At 56.0% G+C, this 21,036-nt stretch overlaps 1 protein-coding gene across 9 annotated transcripts in view; it reads right to left on the bottom strand.

Moving 5' to 3' along the window:
• The window catches only part of PHC2 (polyhomeotic homolog 2), a 129,251-nt gene extending 109,577 nt beyond the window's left edge, over nucleotides 1-19,674 (bottom strand). For 4 of the 9 annotated variants that reach the window (XM_024106578.3, XM_024106580.3, XM_008169780.4 and 1 more), the window contains exon 1: nucleotides 19,397-19,669. The gene's annotated coding sequence lies outside the window, so the exon portion shown is untranslated. Of the gene's footprint in view, nucleotides 1-19,396 lie in introns of all 9 variants that reach the window. The other 5 variants (XM_008169781.4, XM_042856217.2, XM_042856216.2 and 2 more) reach the window with 4 other exon arrangements.
• Nucleotides 19,675-21,036: the final 1,362 nt, after the last annotated feature.

The raw sequence follows: 21,036 nt of genomic DNA, 5'->3' as shown, positions 1-21,036 counted from the left end.
CCCAGCCCTAGAGAGCTACACACCTGATCTGGGCCTGCACGCCCTCCACGCGAACGTGTGTCTCACGGGGATCAGGCCGGGTGGGGCTCAGCACGGGGCCCAGGAACCCGCAGAAAGCTGTCACGCTCTGGGATCACCTGGGAAGCAGAGAGAGCGCCCAGGCACATCCGCCGGACGAGTCCCCGTGTCAGGACCACTTCCCACACCCCCAGATGGAAGTGCTTTGCTGCGATGAACCACCCCCCACCCCAGAACCAGCCATTCCCCGTTTGTCCCTTCAGATCTCGGTGTAGCACTCCAGGACCTTCACCCTCCGAGTCCCACTCCCACTTGCTCAGCGTGGACATTTCCATTGCTTTCTCTTTTGGGGGCCTGCCCTCACCAGGTGCTGGCTGTCCCTGGCAGCGTGGCCTAGTGGGCAGGACACAGGACGCCGACTGGGGGGACCTGGGCTGCCGATGCCCTCCAAGGTGAGGGATGTAAGGCATCTTTGAACTGCCCCTGTGTCCTCCCAGTCCTGGGCTGTGCTAGGGGCTGGCCGAGCTGCCAGTGTCACTCAGACAGCCCTGGGGCCTGTCAAAGTTACAGCAGCTGCCCTGGGGCTGCCAGTGGGTTCCTGGGTGTTCCCACAGTGCTGTGTGCCATGGCCCCATCTCTGGGGCATCCCTCCTGCCCCAGTCCCACCCCACAGGCCCTCCACCACAGCCTGGGATGGGCCACAGGGGGCAGCCTGACAGCTGTGTGCCACAGGTCCTGCACTGGAAGAGCCCTCCCCAGCCAGACCCGGCTGTAACGGCCCCTTTGCCTTGTTCCGGCCCGCTGGCATAGCACGCAGGGACCAAAGCAAGGCTAAAGATCTTCCCTCTGGCTCTAGTCCTGTCTCTGCCACCGGCTCCCTGGTGACCATGGGCCAGGTCTGCTCCTCTCTGCCTGTTTCCCCCACCGCTGGTCTGGCTGATCTATTGGGGGGGGATCTTTGGCACAGGGACTGTCTCTCGCTAGGGGCGTGGGTGGCACCCAGCTCAGTGGGGCCCCGATCTCAGCAGGGGTCAGCAGGTGCGTTTGGGATACACAGAATGAGAAGTCAGACCAGTGGCCTGAATCCTCATTTATCCTGTTCCGGCAGGCCAAGGGGAAACTGAGTGGCAGTCACAGAGTCACAAGCACTCCCAGGCCCCTGTCAGCGCCGCACAGAAGGGCTCTAGAGAAGCAAGAATCAGGCCCCCAGGGACTGATTCTCTCCCACCCTCAAACAAGCCCTGAGCATAGTGACCAGGCCCCCCAGGGGGCTGTGGGTGTAATTCCCCTCTCTATCAGGGCAGTAATCCCGGAGTGGACGAGCTGAGACCCGGGCCTGCCTGCATCACTCCGTCGCCGATCCCCAGCACCAATCTGGGGGCACCGGGAGAGCCGAGGGGAACGAGAGCAGGTCAGACTGCGGGGCGGCTGGACAGGCCAGGCCTGGGCCAGCACTAGACAGGCTGTGCCTAAGGAGGGGCTCGGCCAGCGGCGCTGGGGGAGGGGAAAGTGACACACAGGCAGGAATGTCAGCGATTCCTAGGCTCCCTCCCTCCCTCATCTGCCTGAGCCGCTTGCGGCCTACAATGGCTCTGCAGGGACGGGGCAGATTAAGCCTTGGGGAGCCAGTGCTCTGCAAATGGGGGCCTAATAGCAGATTTAAACAGCCGATGTTTCCTCCTGGGTGGGGGGCGGGGGGTCCTGCACAGGCCCCAGGGGACAGTGCGGGGAGGCGGGAGGCGGGGAGGGAATCCTGTCCCTGAGCTGCAGTCTGATTCACAGAAAATCACCCGACAAGAATAACAGCCGTCCCTGTGATGCTAAGTGCAGCGCGGTGACAGCAATGCTGTCCGACTGGGAACAGGCCCCACTTGGTAACCACAGGGCGGGCAGCAGGCCCGAGGTCACTGCAGCGGGGCTGTAGGGCTAAGAGCGGATACCAGCCCGGTCCAATCCCTCCTCCTCGTGCTAATGAGATCTTGAATTAGGAAGGGGTGGCAATGTGGCCTAGTGATTAGAGCAGGGGACTGAGCGTCAGGGTCTATATCTGATGCTGCCACTGACTCCCTGTGTGACTCTGGGGAAGTCACTTCCCTCTGCTGCCTCCACCTCTAAAATACCGGTACTGGGAGGATGACCTGCCTCGTGTGTGCTGCGGTGACACATGCAGAGGTCCTGTCACCATGTGATGCCCTCCCTGCCATCAAGATGCCATCCCACTTGCACCAGGACCACCAAAACACACACCTAATTCGGCGCCTGACCTCAACAGGATGGAGACCTGGGGCTGATGGCCCCCATCACTCACCATGGAACAACATGCCCCCTTGGGGGCTGGAACTGCAGTGCCAGGCTGTGATGGAGCAGGGGAGTTACATTGGGGACTGGGGACTGCCCTTGCAGGGAAATACCTGAGCTGTAACCTGAGCCAGGAGGGGGGTTGGGAGAAATGACACCTTCTGCTGGGGAGACTGAACAAAGGAGAGGAGGAGCAGAGGGGAGGGGAGAGAAGGCTGCTGGAGGGTTTTATTTTTAGTTTCCTGTTTTGGGCTGGGTGGTGCAACGCAGGGAACCCCAAGCTGGGGTCTAAGCTCCCTGAACCCCCCAGAAGGACTTGAGTGAGGGGTCATGGTTGTACCTACAAGCTCTGCTGTAGACTGCGTTCCTATTGTCCAATAAACCTTCAGTTTTACTGGCTGGCTGAAAGTCACGGTGAATCCCAGGAAGAGTGGTGCGAGGCCCCAACTCCCCCACACTCCGTGACAACTGGTGTCAGAGGTGGGATCTACTGCACCCCGTAGACGGTGCTTCCTGCTGTGAGTGACTGGGGAGCAGTAAAATGAAGGGGGACTGATGGGGACCAAGTGGGCTGAAGAGTCAGAGAGAGATGGTTTCAGGGGGCGATTAACCCCTGGGAGTGTGTGACCAGAGAGAAGGACTTTTGCAGTAACAGGGTCCCCCCGGGGATCACAGCAAGCGGTTCCAGGGGTGGAGGAGTCTGCAGCTCGACCCTGGTGGAGAGGGGGTGACCAGAAGAAGGACTGGCACACTAGGGGTCTCCCTGGCATGGTTAAAGCGGAGAGCACAGGCCGGCGAGTGGCCAGCAGGAGGATGTATGCTAAACGCCTCAAGAGCGACCTGGTGGAGCTGTGCAGGCAGAGGGGGCTGCGCATTGGGAGGTCCACCAAAGAACAGCTAATTGCCCAGCTGGAGGAGAGGGATCGCTTGGATGAACTGAGCCCTGTCCCTGAGGGAAGCTGCCCGGCGGATGCAGCGGGAGCCCCGGGGCCTGACATTGCTGGGAGGGGTCAGACTGCTGTCGAGGACATCCCGAGACCCTGCCTACCTATACCTAGGGGAGGGGTTGGGGGAAGCCCAGCAAATACTGAGGGCACCCTGACCCCGGCAGCCAGCAGGGGATCATCCCGGCAGAGCTCCCCGTCCCTGGAACGGATGCGGCTGGAATATGAATGAGAGATGAGACGGGAAGAGCTTGAGTTAAGGAAGCAAGAACTGAAGCAGGAGTGGGAAGAACGGGAAAAGCAGCAGGAAGAGAAGGAGAAACAGCGTCAGCATGAGGAGAACCAGCGTCAGCATGAGCTGGAACTGGCAAGGCTGAGGAGCAGTGGGGCCCTGGCTGCGGTGAGCGAGGGGGGACCCAAGACTGCAAAGAGCTTTGATAAGTGCTTTCTGGCCCAGCATAAGGAGGGGGAGGACATGGATACCTTCCTGACGGCCTTTGAGAATATCTGCGAGCTGCACCGGGTTGACCCTGAAGAGAGGCTCCAGTTTCTCATTCCCTCACTGGACTCCACAGCCATGGAGGTGTACAGCCGACTGAAAGTGGCGGAGAGAGGGGACTATGAACTATTCAAAAAGGCCCTGCTCCGTGAGTTTGGGCTGACTCCTGAGATGTACCGGAAAAGGTTCCGGAGTCAGCGTAAAACCCGTGAGGTCACCTACCTACAACTGGCCAACCGGGCGCAGGGGTATGCCCGCAAGTGGACAGCTGGGGCCCAAACTAAAGAAGACCTGCTTGACCTATTCATTCTGGAGCATGTGTATGAGCAGTGCCCATCCGACCTGAGGCGATGGTTGATGGACCAAAAGCCAGAGAACCCGCAGCACGCAGGCCAGCTGGCCGACGAGTTTGTGAACAGTCGGGCAGGGGATGACAGGGAGGAGTCCCAAAGGAACAGTCCCACCACAACGCAGAGAGAGAGTCACCATAGGACCTCCCAGCAGGGAAATACGGAGAACCCCTACCAAAGGGGAACATCCAGCGTCAGGTCCATCCGACCCGTTCGAGGGGAACCACGGGACATGGGCTGCTATCACTGTGGCCAAAGAGGCCACATACGGGCCCAGTGCCTCAGGCTCAGGGACAGACTGAGCAGACCCAACCCACGGAGGGTTGACCGGGTAAAGACCCAGCCGGACGAGGGACAGCGTTCCCAGGCCAGGGAGGCTGGCAGTGTACCACCTGTTAAGGAGGGAGGAGAGCTCCAGGCCAGCTCCTCTGGGGGGCTGGATGTTCCAGACTCAGGGTTTTGGGTTTACAGGGTGGGCGCGGGGCTGTCCCTTTGGAGAGAGTACCTTGTTCCCCTGTAGGTGGATGGAAGGAAGGTCAATGGATACTGGGATACGGGCGCAGAGGTGACGCTGGCCCGGCCCGAGGTGGTGGCCCCCGATCGGGTGATGCCCAACACCTACCTGATCCTGACGGGGGTGGGCGGAACCCCATTCAAGGTGCCCGTGGCGAGGGTACACCTGAAGTGGGGGGCCAAGGAGGGCCCCAAGGATGTGGGGATACACCCGTATTTGCCCACTGAGGTGTTGATGAGGGGGACCTGGAGGACTGGCCAAGCAACCCCCAGGGTGCCCTGGTCATGACCCGTAGTCAGAGCCGGTGAGGGGCACCGTGCCCTGACCTTGAGGAGGGTGCCTTGCCCGAGGCACAGGACCCTAACCCAGTGGGGAGGGAGTGCCCAGGGACACGACTCAGAGTGGCCTCGGACCTAGTCAGCGGAAGGGAGCAGGTCCCCATCCCTGTCCCAGCCGCTGAGTTCCAGGCTGAAGTACAGAAAGATCCCTCCTTGCGCTAGCTAAGGGACCTGGCTGACCTCAGTGTGGTACAGACCATGGGGAGAGGTTGCCAGGAGAGATTCCTGTGGGAGAAGGGGTTCCTATACTGAGAATGGGCTCCCCCAGGGGAAGTGGAGTCATGGGAGATCTGGAGGCAGCTGGTGGTACCCCAGAAGTTTTGTCACAAGCTACTGTACCTGGCCCATGACATCCCTCTTGCAGGGCACCAGGGAATCTGGCGCACCAGGCAGAGGCTGCTACAGAACTTTTACTGGCCTGGGGTCTTTACTATGGTTCAACAGTACTGCCAATCCTGTGACCCCTGCCAGAGGGTGGGGAAGGCCCGGGACAAGGGGAAAGCGGCGTTGAGGCCTTTGCCCATCATAGAGGAGCCTTTCCAGAAGGTGGCTATGGACATAGTGCGACCTCTTAGTAAGACAACCCGGTCGGGGAAGAAATACATTCTGGTGGTGGTAGATTTTGCCACGCGCTTCCCCGAGGCAGTGCCCTTATTGTCCATCAAAGCAGACACTGGGGCAGATGCACTGCTGACCATTTTCAGCCGAGTGGGGTTCCCCAAGGAAGTCTTAACAGACCAAGGGTCCAACTTCATGTCGGCCCTACTCCGGTGCTTGTGGGAGAAATGTGGGGTCCGGCACAACTGGGCCTTAGTATATCACCCTCAATCCAACGGGCTGGTGGAGAGGTTCAACGGGACGCTAAAGATGATTCTAAAAACATTTATGAACCAGCACCCGCAGGTCTGGGACAAGTACTTACCTCACCTGCTGTTCGTGTACAGGGAGGTACCCGAGGAGTCTACCGGGTTTTCGCCTTTCGAACTGTTATACAGCAGGAGGGTAAGGGGGCCCCTAGACCTGATGAGAGATGAATGGGAGGGGAAGGCAACTCCCGAGGGAGAGTCGGTGGTGGAGTATGTCCTGACCTTCTGGGAAAGACTTGCTGAGCTCATGGGCCTGGCCAGAGAGAATCTGGCCAGAGCCCAGAGGAAGCAGAAGGTCTGGTATGACCACACAGTGCGGGCCCGTGCCTTTGCCACTGGGGATCAGGTGATGGTCCTCATCCCCGTGAGGAAAAACAAACTCCAGGCCGCCTGGGAAGGGCCCTTCAAGGTTGTCAAGCAACTAAACGAGGTAAACTATGTGGTGGAGCTGTCAAACCGCGCACACCACCGCCGGGTGTACCATGTGAATATGATGAAGCCATATTATGACAGGGGGAATGTGGTATTGGCCATGTGTGGACATTAGGAGGAGCAGGCAGATGACCCTTTAGTAGACCTATTCCCTGAGACAAGAGCTGGCTCCCCCCTGGAAGCAATTCCCCTCTCTGATCATCTGAGCCCGGCCCAGCAAGCTGAGATCAGAGGGGTGCTGCATCTGTACCGACAGCTGTTTTCCAACCAGCCTGGACGCACTAATCTGACTGTCCACCGGGTGCAGACAGGATCGCACCCGCCTATAAAATGCTCCCCCTTCCGAGCCACAGGCAAAACTGCTCAGGACCTGGAAAGAGAGGTCGGGGACATGCTGGCTTTGGGGGTGATCCAGCCATCTTCCAGCCCTTGGGCCTCGCCGGTGGTGCTGGTCCCCAAAAAGGACGGGTCGATCCGGTTCTGTGTGGACTATCGGAAGCTCAATGCCATCACTGTAGCCGATGCCTACCCCATGCCCAGGCCGGACGAGCTCCTAGACAAGCTGGGAGGTGCTCGGTACCTTACCACCATGGATCTTACAAAGGGCTACTGGCAAGTGCCGCTGGATGCAGATGCCAGGCTGAAATCGGCCTTTGTCACCCCTCTGGGGCTCTATGAGTTCCTGACCCTGCCCTTCGGCCTCAAGGGAGCACCGGCCACCTTCCAGCGCCTGGTGGATCAGCTACTGAGCGGGATGAAGAGTTTTGCTGTGACATATATTGACGACATCTGTGTCTTTAGCCAGACCTGGGAGGACCATGTGTCCCAGGTTAGACAAGTGCTGGACCGACTCCAGGAGGCTGGGCTGACCGTAAAACCTGAGAAGTGCAAAGTGGGGATGGCTGAGGTATCCTACCTAGGCCACCGGGTGGGAAGCGGCTGCCTAAAGCCGGAACCAGCCAACGTGGAGGTGATCAGAGACTTGCCCTCTCCCCAAACCAAAAAGCAGGTCCAAGCCTTTATTGGGATGGCGGGGTACTATCGAAGGTTCGTGCCCCACTTTAGCTCCATAGCCGCCCCCATCACTGAGCTGTGCAAGAAGGGGAAGCCAGACAAAGTGGTCTGGACCGAGGAGTGCCAGGAGGCTCTCCGGGTGTTGAAGGAGGCTCTGGTCAGTGGCCCAGTTCTGGCAAACCCAGACTTTGAAAAGCCCTTTATGGTGTTCACCAAGGCCTCAGACACGGGACTAGGGGCAGTGTTAAAGCAGGAGGATGAAAAGAGGGAGAGACACCTGATCATGTACCTGAGCAAGAAGTTGCTACCCTGAGAGCAGAACTACGCGGCCATTGAGAAGGAATGCTTGGCCATGGTGTGGGCCCTCAAGAAACTAGAGCCATATCTCTTTGGGCGACACTTCACCGTGCACATCGACCACTCTCCCCTGACCTGGCTGCACCAGATGAAAGGAGCCAACACCAAGCTCCTGAGGTGGAGCCTGCTCCTGCAGGATTATGACATGGACGTGGTCCATGTGAAGGGAAGTGCCAACCTGATAGCGGATACGTTGTCCCGGAGAGGAGGCCCTGAACTTCCCCGGGTCACTGGTCAGAGTGATGCCGCTCAGTTTGGGGAGAGATGTGATGGAGCAGGGGAGTTACATTGGGGATTGGGGACTGCCCTTGCAGGGAGATACCTGAGCTGTAACCTGAGCCAGGATGGGGGTTGGGAGAAATGACACCTTCTGCCCGGGAGACTGAACAAAGGAGAGGAGGAGCAGAGGGGAGGGGAGAGAAGGCTGCTGGAGGGTTTTATTTTTAGTTTCCTGTTTTGGGCTGGGTGGTGCAACACAGGGAACCCCAAGCTGGGGTCTAAGCTCCCTGAACCCCTCAGAAGGACTTGATTGAGGGGTCCTGGTTGTACCTACAAGCTCTGCTGTAGACTGCGTTCCTATTGTCCAATAAACCTTCCATTTTACTGGCTGGCTGAGAGTCACGGTGAATCCCAGGAAGAGGGGTGCCGGGCCCTGACTCCCCCACACTCCATGACACAGGCTGCTGGAGGGGAGTCTAGCGCAGGAGCTGCGGGTGTGAAGCAAACTTTGGGAGCGCTGCTAATAACAGAGCATTGACTCCTACAAGAGGCAGCATTGCACACAGGGTGCACGGATGGGAGAGATAGGGTGGGTGTGCGACAGAGACATTATTAAATACACACACGGTGATGGCAAAGATTCCTGGGCACTGTTTGCAAGAGGAGAGATGCCGTCCCAATGCCCTGGCAGAATTCAAACCTGGGTGTGACGTTCTGTACCTCGTGGGAACACTCTACACCCCCAAGTTCATCTTTATAATATGATTGTGTGGAATCCAATGCGAAGTTTGTCATATCAGTTTCTTCAGAAGGCTCATGATGCACTGAGCATTGCTGTTATAGTGATGTTATAAATTGTCATTTCATGTATTTAGTTATGAGGCTGAAAATGTGTCCTCATGGCTTAAAGCAAGCCCAGGCAAAACTCTCCAGGAGCAGAGGGGCGGTTCACACCTCATCAGGGCATGTATGGGACAAACCCAGCCCAGCCTCACAGGAACAAAGGACACTGGCCTAGGCAGCAACAAAGGATCTTTGGACTCTCGAGGGAGTCACCCCCCCCCACACCTTTCTTTGGTCAGTTTGGGATTGCGATGAGGTAATGCTCACCTGACGCTGAAGGGGAGGAGGGCAAAGCCAAGAGGGAAGAAAGAACATGATAAAAGGGAGAGACGTTTGCCATGCTCTTCCTCTCTCTTCCACCTCCATCTATAGACATCACCACCAAGCGACTGAAGCACTGATCAAAGGGGAGAGCCTGGCTGAAGGGCAACCAGCCAGCCTGTGGTGAGAAGCATCTAAGTTTGTAAGGGCATTGAAAGCATTAAGATCAGCTTAGAATGTGTTTTGCTTTTATTTCATTTGACCAAATCCAACTTGTTATGCTCTGATTTATAATCACTTAAAATCTGACTTTGTAGTTAATAAATCTATTTGTTTATTCTACCTGATGCAGTGCATTTGGTTTGAAGAGTGTCAGAGACTCCCCTGGGGATAACACGCCTGGTGCATATCAATTTCTTTGTTAAACTGACGAACTCATATACAGCGGGTATAACTGGACACTGCAAGATGGAGGTTCCTAGGGCTGTGTCTGGGACTGGAGTTATTGGCTAGATAACACCAGGGGAACGTCACACTGGATCATTACAACCCGCTTCTGACCTAACACTCTCCCTGCCATTGGGGTCGAGGTTCTTCCTCGCTTCCTGCCCTGAAGTGCTGTGCAGCATCGCAGTTCCCTAGTCCCCCCAGAGGGGCTGCCTGTCTCTGCTGGCTGATTCCCAGGCTGCACAGAGCTTGGTACAAGCAGCATGGTTCAGAAAGCCCTTAGGCACCCGCCCATCAAATATAAGATCCTCTCCATCCTCCTCGAATGGGGAAGGCAGCGCTGAGCAAACAGCCACATCTGCGACCTGCCTGAGCACCTCATTGCACCAGGCTGACACCAGCATGGGCAGCGCTGGTGAGATTACACCAAACCCACAGCAGTGTCAGTGAGGGGGCCTAGGCCCAGATCCTAGCTCCCAGCGTAGGCCTCTGCCCACTCCTTGCAGCATGTGCAGTTCATTTGATGGGTCTGCCTAAGGCAGCAGGGCCCAGATCCCCAAAGATATTTAGGCTCCTAACTCCCATTGACGTCAGTGAGAGTTAGGTGCTTAGGTACCTTTGGGGATCTAGGCCCAGGGTAAGAGGAACGGAGGGCAAAATCTAATCAAGCAACTTCCTACCGGTCCTGGCATGGAGACGAGTGACTCTTCCTGTTATGGCTTTGGGAGGGGCTTGCAGAGTGGGCACCACTGGGGAAGCTAGACAGAAGGTGGGGACAGAATGATAAAAGAAAAAGGAAAGACAAGGGCAGGGAGATCAAAGTGTCTGGGGCACGCTAGTCCCCGTGAGGAAATCTCTGCTGTGATGTGCCTCTGGTGGTGCTCACATCTAGAAGGGTCAAAGGACGCAGCAGCCCTTGGAACTGTTTTACTGATACACAGCCCAGAATGTGCCGTTCCCAGATTAAGCATATTCACGTGCTCCTGTTCCCGGCACAAACAATGGGACCTGGAGCCTCAGCACACACAGGGTAGGAAGCCCCAGACTGACTGCTCCTGATGCGTGGACACAGCTGTACCCATGGGCCCTGGGCCGTTCTGCACCGTTGTGGCTAGTGACACAAATTGTAGGCTGCTAAGAATTTCGGCCTTGGAGCCACGTACAGTCTCACCCCGCCCCAGAGCAGAGCTCTGTGCAGCTCCCCAAGTTGTCGCTCTCAGTAACAGTAGCAGGTCCAATAAAAGATATGACCTCCTCCACCTTGTCTCACTAATATCCTGGGACCGACACGGCTGCACCACCGCAGACATTCTCCCCGTCAGACACTTAATGGAGGAATAATGAAAAGCCCCGCAGGTGTTAATGTCTCCCAAAGTTGGGGCCTTCCAGTGGAAACACTGAGAGCCCCTTATTTCCAGAAGTGATGGTAGGTGAGGCCAGAGAGCTCAGGAGAGACACCAGAGAGACCAGCACTGCACCCGTGTACCATGGAGAGCACACGTATATACCCCTGAGAGCGCCAAGGGCTGCACCCACACCCCTGGAGAGCAGCATGTGGAACACAGCAGCACACCACAGCCTGGATCTCACCATAGGAGACCCCCACGGGCTTCACTTATAGACCACAAAAAGCCTCGTGGCTTGTGTCTGTGCAGCGACAGCACCACAGACAGTGCTGCAGGCACTAGGGGCTGTATTGATGTCCCATGGACAGTGCCACGGAGAGGGCTGCATTCACAGCGAGGAGTCATGGCCTGACATGTAACTAAGGCCCACGGTACAGCCTGTATCCATGTACCACGGACAGCACTGCAGGGCACCACTGACCAGACCCGTGTACCATGGACAGCACCCTGGAGACTGCTGCTGGCCAGCCGAGTACCACGGAGAGCCCAGGAGAGGACTTTGGGGTGTCTGGGCACCACGGAGAGCATGGCAGGCTCCCCCAGGCCAGGCCCGGGGGCCACTGGCTGTGCCCTGGGCACTCACTCTCTTTCCATCACACTTTTTCTTTTCCAATAGGCCATGCTCATGAGGGGGAGGGCCAACATGCTAGGAGATGGGGGAGGGGCTGGATTTTGGCAAAGGGGGCGAGGTTCCTGTTTTCCCATTCCCCAACGCGAGTCGGATGGGGTCGTTCCCCCGATGGGTCTGTTTTAGGGGCAGAGGGAGGGCGGAGAGCAATGAGTCACGCAGGAGAAGATGGATGGGCTTGTGGTACATGCAGCACAGGGCTTTGGTTTCTTAGCCCCAGCCACACAAAGGAAGAAGCAGGAATTGACTGTATGTATTAGCATTTCCCCGACGTGCTGACATCTCGCATATATTTGCTTCTCATCAGCGAGAGCAATCCTCCCGCTCTCCTCAGACAGGAAGAATGTCCCACTACAAAGCTCCCGTCCCTCAGCACAGGTGGTTCGCGGTGTACTAAGCAGAGACACAGGCTTCAATTAAGCTCATTTGACTGACTCCAGATCCTGTCCTCTTTGCAGACTCCCTTTGCAATGCCCAGTGTCCTCCTGACGCGGTTCCCAAAGGCTGAGAGCAGACGTCTCAAGCAGGGAGCTGTTCCTCTCGAGCAAGCCAGAGTCTGAGCTCCACGCACTGGGGGATCTGCAGTAACCTCACTGAAGTCGCTGGATGCTCAGCACTGTGGAACATGGGGCCACTTACTTAGGTGCCTGATTAAGGATCCAGGAGCCTGACTTTAGGCCCCCGTTTTTAGAAATCTTGGCTCCAGTGATTTCTTAGCTGCCCTGGGGTACTGCCCAGGTCTCAGAAGCAGTGCTGAAATCCTGCATTTCCCCTCTCTCAGGTACTCCCATGGCCACCATCACCGCTGTGTCAGAGCATCTCACAATCCTTAATGCAGTTATCCTCCAACACCCCTGCGAGCTAGGCCTATTAGCCCCATTGCACAGACGGGAAACTGAGGCATGGAGCTGCAATGAGTCGCCCAAGGGCACACAGGGAGTCTGGGGCAGAGCTCACCTCTTCCTAGCAGCTCAGGCTAGTGCACCAGCCACTGGGCCAGCCTTTGGATTTGTTAAAAAAAAAAAAGGCCCTGCCCAACAGCTCTGAGAGCTAGAACATCAGCTCGGAGACCTTTCACAGCCACTCATCGCACCTGCAGAGATCAGATTCAGCCACATCCCTATGGCAAAGCCACACCAATCCGCTGCGCCCCTCCCTCACACTGCAGCCTCACCCGGCTCTCAGCAGGGAAGGAGAAGCCCTGCAGCAGGCACAAAGGGCCAAAGATTCCAGCGGGTTGGCACCCAGGGTTCAGAGGAAGTGGCTCTCATGCATGGGATGCCGTGCCAGCAGCCCCCTCCCCCTCCCAAGGGAACCCCTCCACGGGTGACAAAATGGCAGTGGGGCCACCAGCTCACTCTTGACCTGAGACCCTAAGCCACCCAGAGACCCCCCAGGCTGCCAATACAGGTCACAGTGCACTGAGGTCCTGGGATGTCACTGGGATGGCCGGATGCATTCTACTCTGACTGGATTTTGGCTGCAGCCCCGTGTCAAGCCATCAGCTGTCTAGTCTCAAGCGCCACAGATAATGGTAGCAAGGTCTGACTCTGGAGAAGAGGCCTCAGTCTTGTTGCTGGATCCCGCTGGAAAGCACCATCCTGGCCTCTGCTGCAACCTGATCATCTAACAAGGCCCCAAAGTTGCAGACTGGAGGGACAAAGAGCTGACTCCACCTCAAAGGGCTGACACGGCACCATTAGCAGAGTCTAGGAGTTCCAGCTGTTTCACTTAGTAAAGAGAAGGGGAAGGGGTGACTTGATCTCAGTCTACAAGTATTTATACAGGGAACAGAACAGGCTCTTCCGTCTAGCAGAGGAAGGTCCAACACAAGCCAATGGCTGGAGGTTGAAGCTGGACAAATTCAGACTGGCAACAAGGCAAACATTTTTAACTGGGAGGGTAAATGGTAAATGGTTCTCATCCAGTGGTTATTGGAACAACTTACCAGATTCTCCATCACTGTCAATTTTTAACTCCATAGAATCATAGAATATCAGGGTTGGAAGGGACCTCAGGAGGTCATCTAGTCCAACCCCCTGCTCAAAGCAGGACCAATCCCCAACTAAATCATCCCAGCCAGGGCTTTGTCAAGCCTGACCTTAAAAACCTCTAAGGAAGGAGATTCCACCACCTCCCTACGTAATCCATTTGTCACGGAGTCCCCGGGCGATGCTCTGGAACTGCTCCCCACAAAGCCAGTCAGGACTTTGGGGCGCCGCCTCTCCCTTGGAGCTGACTGTCTTCAGGGCAAGAAGCTCACACAGCTTCACCTTTTTGGGTCTGACCTTGGAGCATTCAGCATATGCCCCTCCGTGCGCTTCCCACAGCGAGTCTGCCCAGGCGGGGTCCTGGGGAAACCAGAGGGTCCTGCACGCACCCCCACTTCACAGTCAGATGTGACTCTTAGCCAACCAGTAAAACAGAGGTTTATTAGATGACAGGAACACAGTCTAAAACAGAGGTTGTAGGTCCAGAGAACGGGAATCCCTGAATAACCAGTCACAAGAGCTGACATTTCTATAGCATCTTTCACCCTGAAGGATCCCAGAGCGTTTGATAACCCGTGAATCTGAATCTTGGCAAGTCATTTACCCCAGTGCAAAATCTGACTGTCTGGTCTTCCAGAGCTTCCCACCCATTGCACTGGCATCATGACAATGCAATGGAGAACCTGGCCCAGTACACACCCATTGCTGAAGTGGAAAGTACCAGCCGTTTAACAGCACGCAGTAACACGACCCAAGCCGAGGACAGGAAGTGAAGAATACTGTGTCCAATTGATGTGGCAGACAGAACCTAAGTACTGGGTAGAATGTACCTGTCCAAGATACCACCTCCAATTTACTAGTTAACTGCACAGAGTCATTTCAGTCCAGATGGATCATCTCTAGGGCTAGGTAATGAGTCCTGTCTGTAGGAATTTAAGCCATAATGTAGAATTCTAGAGCAGAGATAAAATTCTCTAGCATGGCCCAAAACAATAATAGAAAAAGCTGATCTTCAGCTGATTTGGCCCATAGATTTTTAACAGACAATGATCACTTTTTTTTGGACCATGCTAGAGAATTCTAGTCCTGCTCTAGAATTCTATAGAATGGCTGTATGCAGGACCTCATTTTCTATTCAGTTCTGTAGGTTTCCTAGAACAATTTCTATCAATCGCATTAGATGTCTATATACCTATTGCTTTAAACATGCTATAGAACTTTTCCACATGAGTTTGAGTTGATTCATTCAGTCACGGAGCAGGAACACTCACTCATGTCAATCATTGTTTTTTTCCTTCTGAGTTGCAGAATCTTTTTTCTGGAAGAAGAGAGATTCCCAATCCTAATTTCCACACTGGAGACCTGGGGAAAACCAGTGGGCCCTGGGGTGGGATTCAGGAGGCCTGGTTTATATTCCTGGCTCTGCCACTGGCCCGCTGGATGACCTTGGGTCAGTCACATCACTGCTCCGTGCCTCAATTTCCCCACCTGTAAAGTGGAGATAATACTGACCTGCTCTCTAAGGTGCTTTGAGCTCTAGGTCTGAAAAGTGCTAGATAAGAACTAGGCATTATCACTACTTGCGTGCTGCAGGTTTGTATTCATCAGCAGGCACAAATGCCAGCTTTCCAAGACTCCAGCTCTTGAATTTCGCAAAGCCTTCTCAATAAAGTTCTCTCGCTTTCATTGTCACTTCTCAGAGAAGAAACTTTAGAAGCAACAGAAAAAGATTCAGATCACAGGTAAGGTCTCATTAGTGCTTCAGAAATTGTCAGGGCCCTAAAGGAACAATGGCAAAGATCAGACACACGGATGGTGCCACGCCTTCTCACTCCTTCCAGGTACATCCTGCCTGGGTAATTCCAGGCCATAGACTTACACTCGGCTATCTAAAGAAGCTGGAGAGTACGATCAGCCACACATGGCCCATTCCAGTCTTTGCGGCATGGGCCCAGTGCTGAGGGTCCTTTCACCTCCAAAGGCAATGGGAGCTAAGGGTGCAGAGCACCTCGCAGGCCCGGGCCCCCAGTCTGCCTTTTGAATGCTACTCAAATGTACCATGAGAAAAAGAATTTTGTGGCAACCTTTTGGCGCTGCTTCCTTCCTTTGCCAGGGCCCCCCAGCAGCCCCAGACCCAGCAGCCCCTTCCTCCGGGTCTTTTCCTGCCCTACATTTTTAGACTCAAACCATAAACTTTTCGTTAGCACCGTTTAGCTTCTAGGAAAGCAACCTGAGAAACCCTTCCTGGGTTGCCGTTAGCTGCTGAAGATCCTCCCCTCACCGTGGTCTAGAGCTAGGGGATTAGCTGAGGGACCGGTTCTACCACTGATGGGTTGTACAGCCGTGGGCATGTTCCTTCCCTCTCTCTCTCAGTTTCTCCATCTGTAAAATGGGGCCAATGATATTGATGAACTTGGAGCTCTAGGAATGAAAAGCATTAGCTAGACAAGTTAGCTCTTATGCCACTCCATAGTACTTACAGGGCACCTACCACTGGAGTATCTGAGCACTTTCCCCAGCCCAGCTCCACAGAGCCATTATCTCCACTTTACAGCTGCTGAACTGAAGTACCCAGATGCTATGGCAGCACCCAGCTCTTATTGAAATCAGCTGGGCCTAGATGGCTTACCTCTGCTTACACAAGGAGTCCATAGAAGAGCAAGGTCTTGAACCCGGTTCTCCTAAGTCCTATGCTGCTGCCCAAACCACTGGGCCATCCTTCCTCCCTGCATGATAAGGCCAAGTCTACACCTACAAATTACACTGACCTAGCTACATTACTCCAGGCTACGGCAAAAGCCATGTGTTGACTTAACCACTGGTGTAGATGCATTTAGACCAATGGACGAATTCTTCCGTCAACCTAGTGACCGCCTCTCAGGGAGGTGGATTAACTACACTGGTGAAACCCCCCTTCTGGATGGAGGAGGCGTCTACCCTACGGTGCTACGGTGGCACAGCTGCAGTGCCGAAGAGTCACTAGCAACCAGCTGAGGTTGTGTAAGTGAAACACTTAGCCCCACAAAGCCCTAGAAGAGTGACAGCCGCCAGCCAAGGGAAGCCTTCACTCGCTTGCCATGCCACTCATCCCTCCCATTCGCCACTCTCACTGACTCCACGGAGAAACCGGCTTCAACCTTGCAGACGGACACACAGTGTCTCTAGCTCACACCATAAGGCCGAACCATGGCTCTGGCCTTGTGCTTTCCCCTGGAGCATGTCGCCTATCCCAGGGTGCGATATTCATTTTCCTGAGGATGGAGCTACCTGCTCCAACATCCGTATTCCACACCATCCTCCGTTCCAAGCAGGCCTGTGCGCTCAGCCCGGTCACCTTATCCCACCCTCAGGATTCTTCATTGTAAAAAGCTGCTGACTCACACAGTCCAGCTTCTTAACCTGCCAACCAAGCAGGTGAGACTCTGGAGTGGACATGCCTTACACAGAGCCTGAAGGTCAACCAACTTGGGTACTGCCTGGCCAGCAGGGACGTGAGCTCTCAGCTGGGAATGCCCTGCCCTGCCTTAGCTCGCAGACTGGGGCCCTGCCTGCCATCACATCCCAGGCTGGCTGGCTGGTGCTCGGAGCTTTAACCAGAAAGGATTTTGCAAATCACCTCCTTGAAATCAGCTTTCGGGTCTCAGTGGAAAAGCCAGGAGAAAGGCGCTGGACTTGGCCTCTGTTCAGCCCAAAGAGAATCCAAAGACCGTGTTTATCCAAGCTAGATCTTGGAACCATCAGTCAACATCAGTCTCCGGGCGCAAGCATAACACAGGTTCATTCAGCGCCTCTGCCTCCTCCCACCTCGAGGGCCTGATCCTCCAGCCTGTGTTCCAGAACAGATTCTGTTGATGTCGAAGTCCATAGGAGTTTTGCCATCAACCCCAACGAGTGCAAGTTTGATCCCTCAATCCTTTCCCAGGCAAAGCTCCCACGGACTTCAGTGAGGCTTTGGCCTGAGTTTCCAAGCTGTGAAGAACCAAGTGGAGATTACGAGAGCCCCAGGGATCTACTCTCTTGAACGCAAGTAAAGCCATGCACAACAGGAAATAGGTCCTCAAAGTGGGGTGCTCTAGCTGCTACTGCCAGCCGTCCAGCAAGCTGCAGGCACATCCCATCCCGCTCTTTGTCGCTGCTCAGCATTATGGCTAAGAGTCGTGTTCTGGAACAGCAACAGCGCAGTCCGTGTTCTATGGGCCCAGACATGAATTAATTCAGCCTCGCAGCCCCTGCTGCCATGTGGGTGAGCGTCACTAACTTCACATCATGGATGCCGAAGCTGGGACCCAGTGAGGTGAAGGGATCGCAGGGCTGGGAACAGATCCCACAGCGCTGGATGCCCAGGCCTGTGCTCAGTAGTGGGATTCCTTGCCCAAGTTATGATTGTGTGAATGGAGATACCTGGAGTGAGCAGTGGCAGAGAATGGGCATTGTAAGGAAACCAGGCACTTGGTTTTCTCTTTCCTCCTGTGTTTTGCTCTAAGTCTAAGCAGATCCACACGTAGAAAGACGGGCCCTGACCCAGGCTATGCCCTAGAGCTGGCCTGGAGCATCCTGCTGATGCAATTATCAGGTAAGGCAGGTGGAGAATGCTACAGGCCAAGGAAGGAATCCGTCACCTGTGAGCCACAGAGAAGCTCATCCAGCAAACAGCTGTAACAAATCCACAGTGTCCTAAGGCAGGGGGAGGGGCAGAACCCTTGAGATGTCTACGGTCAGCTATGAACACACCGGCTGATTGCCCCTGGGTCTGTGCCATACCACATCTCAAACAATCCCGCCAGGACAGGCTGCCATAAAGCAAACCCATCAAGCGAACCCAATGGGCTAGTGGTAGGCAGACCGGGGAACGAAGAGCCATGTGGAGAAGGGTCATTCAAGGAATGAGCTGTGTAATCTATCAGCACTTTGCTGGGAATGCCCAGTAACCACAGCCCGATGCCTGCTCTTGGCACACAAGGGGCAGCGCGGGCAGACCTGTCCCCTGTGTACAGCAAGGCAGATCTGTGCTCCTCAAGCCATGGGGATCCACACCAGGGTTTTACCAACTGAGTGCCTGGGGCAGCTGCTGGGCCAAGGCAAGTGCATGGGAGAATCCAGGGTTGGGTTATCTCCACCAAGAGCACGTGGAGACTCAACAAACGACTATCAACCCCAGAGCCACAAAAATTCCCTTTGCCATCGGCTCCGAGCCTGTACCAGCAGCGCTGGGGGATCAAAGTGAAATGTTCCCCAGGGCTCTCAGCGGAGCCATCAGACAGTCACAGCCAGCCGCACTGGCTCCCTTTCCTTCACCGGCAACCGCCACGGAGCCGGGGTTGTCCCTGTGGCATGGTCCTTGCAGACGCGAGCTAATCAGTGTGCCATATAGGGGAGGGAGGGCAGCAGAGAAAGGGCACCAAGAGATAGGATTAAACATTAACCCTTTGCAGACAGGGACAGGCGTCAGGGATCAGCTAGCACACACGACCGAGGAATGAGTGTGAGCGAACGCCCCTCCGGGAGGCATGCCCCTGTCCTAGGTCACTGCTTTAAGGTGCCACAAGCATCCCCACTATAATTATGTTCAGCCTTTAATTACAGACCTGTCTTAATTAGGTGACAGACGCCTCACAGGTCCCTTTGGTGGCTGTGTACAGTAGCTAGTAATAGCCATCCTTTACACTTATCTGGTGCATTTCATTTAAGCATCTCAAGGTGCCTTACAAAGCTGGGCGAGAATGATCACCCCCATTTAACAAGCAGAGAAACTGAGGCACAGAGCAGGGCAGCGACTCAGCGACAAGAACCACGAGTCCTGACTCCCAGCCGCCTTCTCTAACCACCGGACACTGCTCCCTTCCACACGCTGGGCCCAGACAACCCCGGGTCACGCGCTCCGGAGCCACACACCCGACCCAGCCTGCTGTTCTTGGAAAGCCAGTGGGAGGTGCGAAGCCCGCTGATGGGGCCAAGGCCCCGCGGTACATACCTGCCGCCTGCGCGTGTGCAGGGCATGTGCCAAGCAGCTCGGCGTGCTGCTCCCACCAGCCATGACAGTCTGGCCTCCGAAGGGTTAAGCTGAAGGTGCTTGTGTGTGGAGTGGGCTCTGGCTGGGCTCCCCTAGGCCAGGGGCCTGAAGCCAGCGTGCCCGGGCCCTGCAGCTGCTCCCTGGCTCCCACGCCTCGTCGCCTACCAGTGGGCGCCTGGCGGTGCCCTGCTCTCCTGCTGCCTCTCCCCGTCAGACAGCCGAGCAGGGGAGAAAAATGCCATAATTCATTAGCATTCCAATGTGGCTCACGTGCCTGGCGCCGCCAATGGCAGCTCCAGCCGGGCTGGCCTGGCCCTGCCTCCTCCCGCTCCTGGGAAACAGCCTTGGCAGGTCAGTGGAGCTGCAGGCCTCAGCCACTCTCCATAGCAACAGGGGCAGGAGGAAGGGGGGCGGTGTGGGGAAGAGCAGAACTCCTTCCCCATGGAGCTGCCATGGCCCCAGCACAGCGCCTGGCGTGGGCGTTTGTGGCTGGGGGCCGCGGTACCACCCAGAGCCCCAACTGCCCGGGGGGATCAGCCCCGCGAACCCTGACCCCGCTCTGCCACACAGCCCGTCTCCTGGAGCGCCGAGCCCCGCTGACACGATGGGGGCGAAGAGAGCCACAGGGCAGAGAGAGCTCTGACACCAGGCACTGGCCAGCCTGGCGCTGGCGATGGGCAGACGCCGATGCCGATGGGCAGATGCCGGCCCCACTGGGCAGATGCAGGCGGTGTGGAGCAGATGCTAGCCCCACTGGATGGATACTGGCCCCATTGGCCAGATGCTGATGGTGTGGGGCAGACGCTGGCCTCACTGAGCACATACTGATGGTATGGGGCAGGTGCCAACCCCAATAGACAGATGCCAGCCCCACTGGGCAGATGCTGGTGGTGCGAAACAGATACTGGCCCTGCTGGACACATACTGATTGTGAGGGGCAGATGCCAGCCCCACTAGCAGTGAGCTGGCATCACTCCTCCTTTTGGTGCTCTGGGCTCTGCCACCCCTCACTGTTAGGCCAGCAGGCGCCGGGCCCGTGTTTGGTGACCACTGCAGAGTGTGTCGTGGAATGGGCGTAAAAGGGATTGTTTACGGAGGCTGCTGGACAGAGCCAGATGCTGTGGTGCCCTCTGGCTTGCCAGTTCATGCAGTCTGGGCAGCCTCGTGTTGCCATGCAGGGGCTCTAGTTATCTGTCGCCCTGCATCTGGTGCAGACATTGGCACCAGTGCAGCGAGGGTGTCAAATACTCCTGCTCTGAGGTGGGGGTTAAAGTCACTTTGCACGAGTGTAAATGGTTGCCGGGGGCGATGTGGTGTCTACCGCCCAGGACTGGAAGGGGTTCAGGTGGCCAGGCAGGACTATTAACTCGACAGTCTGCACTTGGAGGAAGAGCCAGGGAGCAAGGGATTGATTGCAAGCAGGTTCAGCTGGGCAGGAACAGGCAGGCCTCTGAAGCAGGAAGCTGGCATCAGATGGGGAGGTGGGGAAGCAGCTACTGGGAGAGGGCAGGCGGTCACTCCTGAGAGCAGGGAACCTGGACTGGCAAACCCAGGGGGAGGGGGCAGGAGGTTGAGCTGCGAAGTAGGAAGGAATCTAGAGG

This window comes from Chrysemys picta, chromosome 21, assembly GCF_011386835.1.
Source record: "Chrysemys picta bellii isolate R12L10 chromosome 21, ASM1138683v2, whole genome shotgun sequence".
Classification (NCBI taxonomy): domain Eukaryota; kingdom Metazoa; phylum Chordata; order Testudines; family Emydidae; genus Chrysemys; species Chrysemys picta.
The sequence above is the reverse complement of the archived record's forward strand: the minus strand, read 5'-3'. Positions and strand labels throughout refer to the sequence as shown.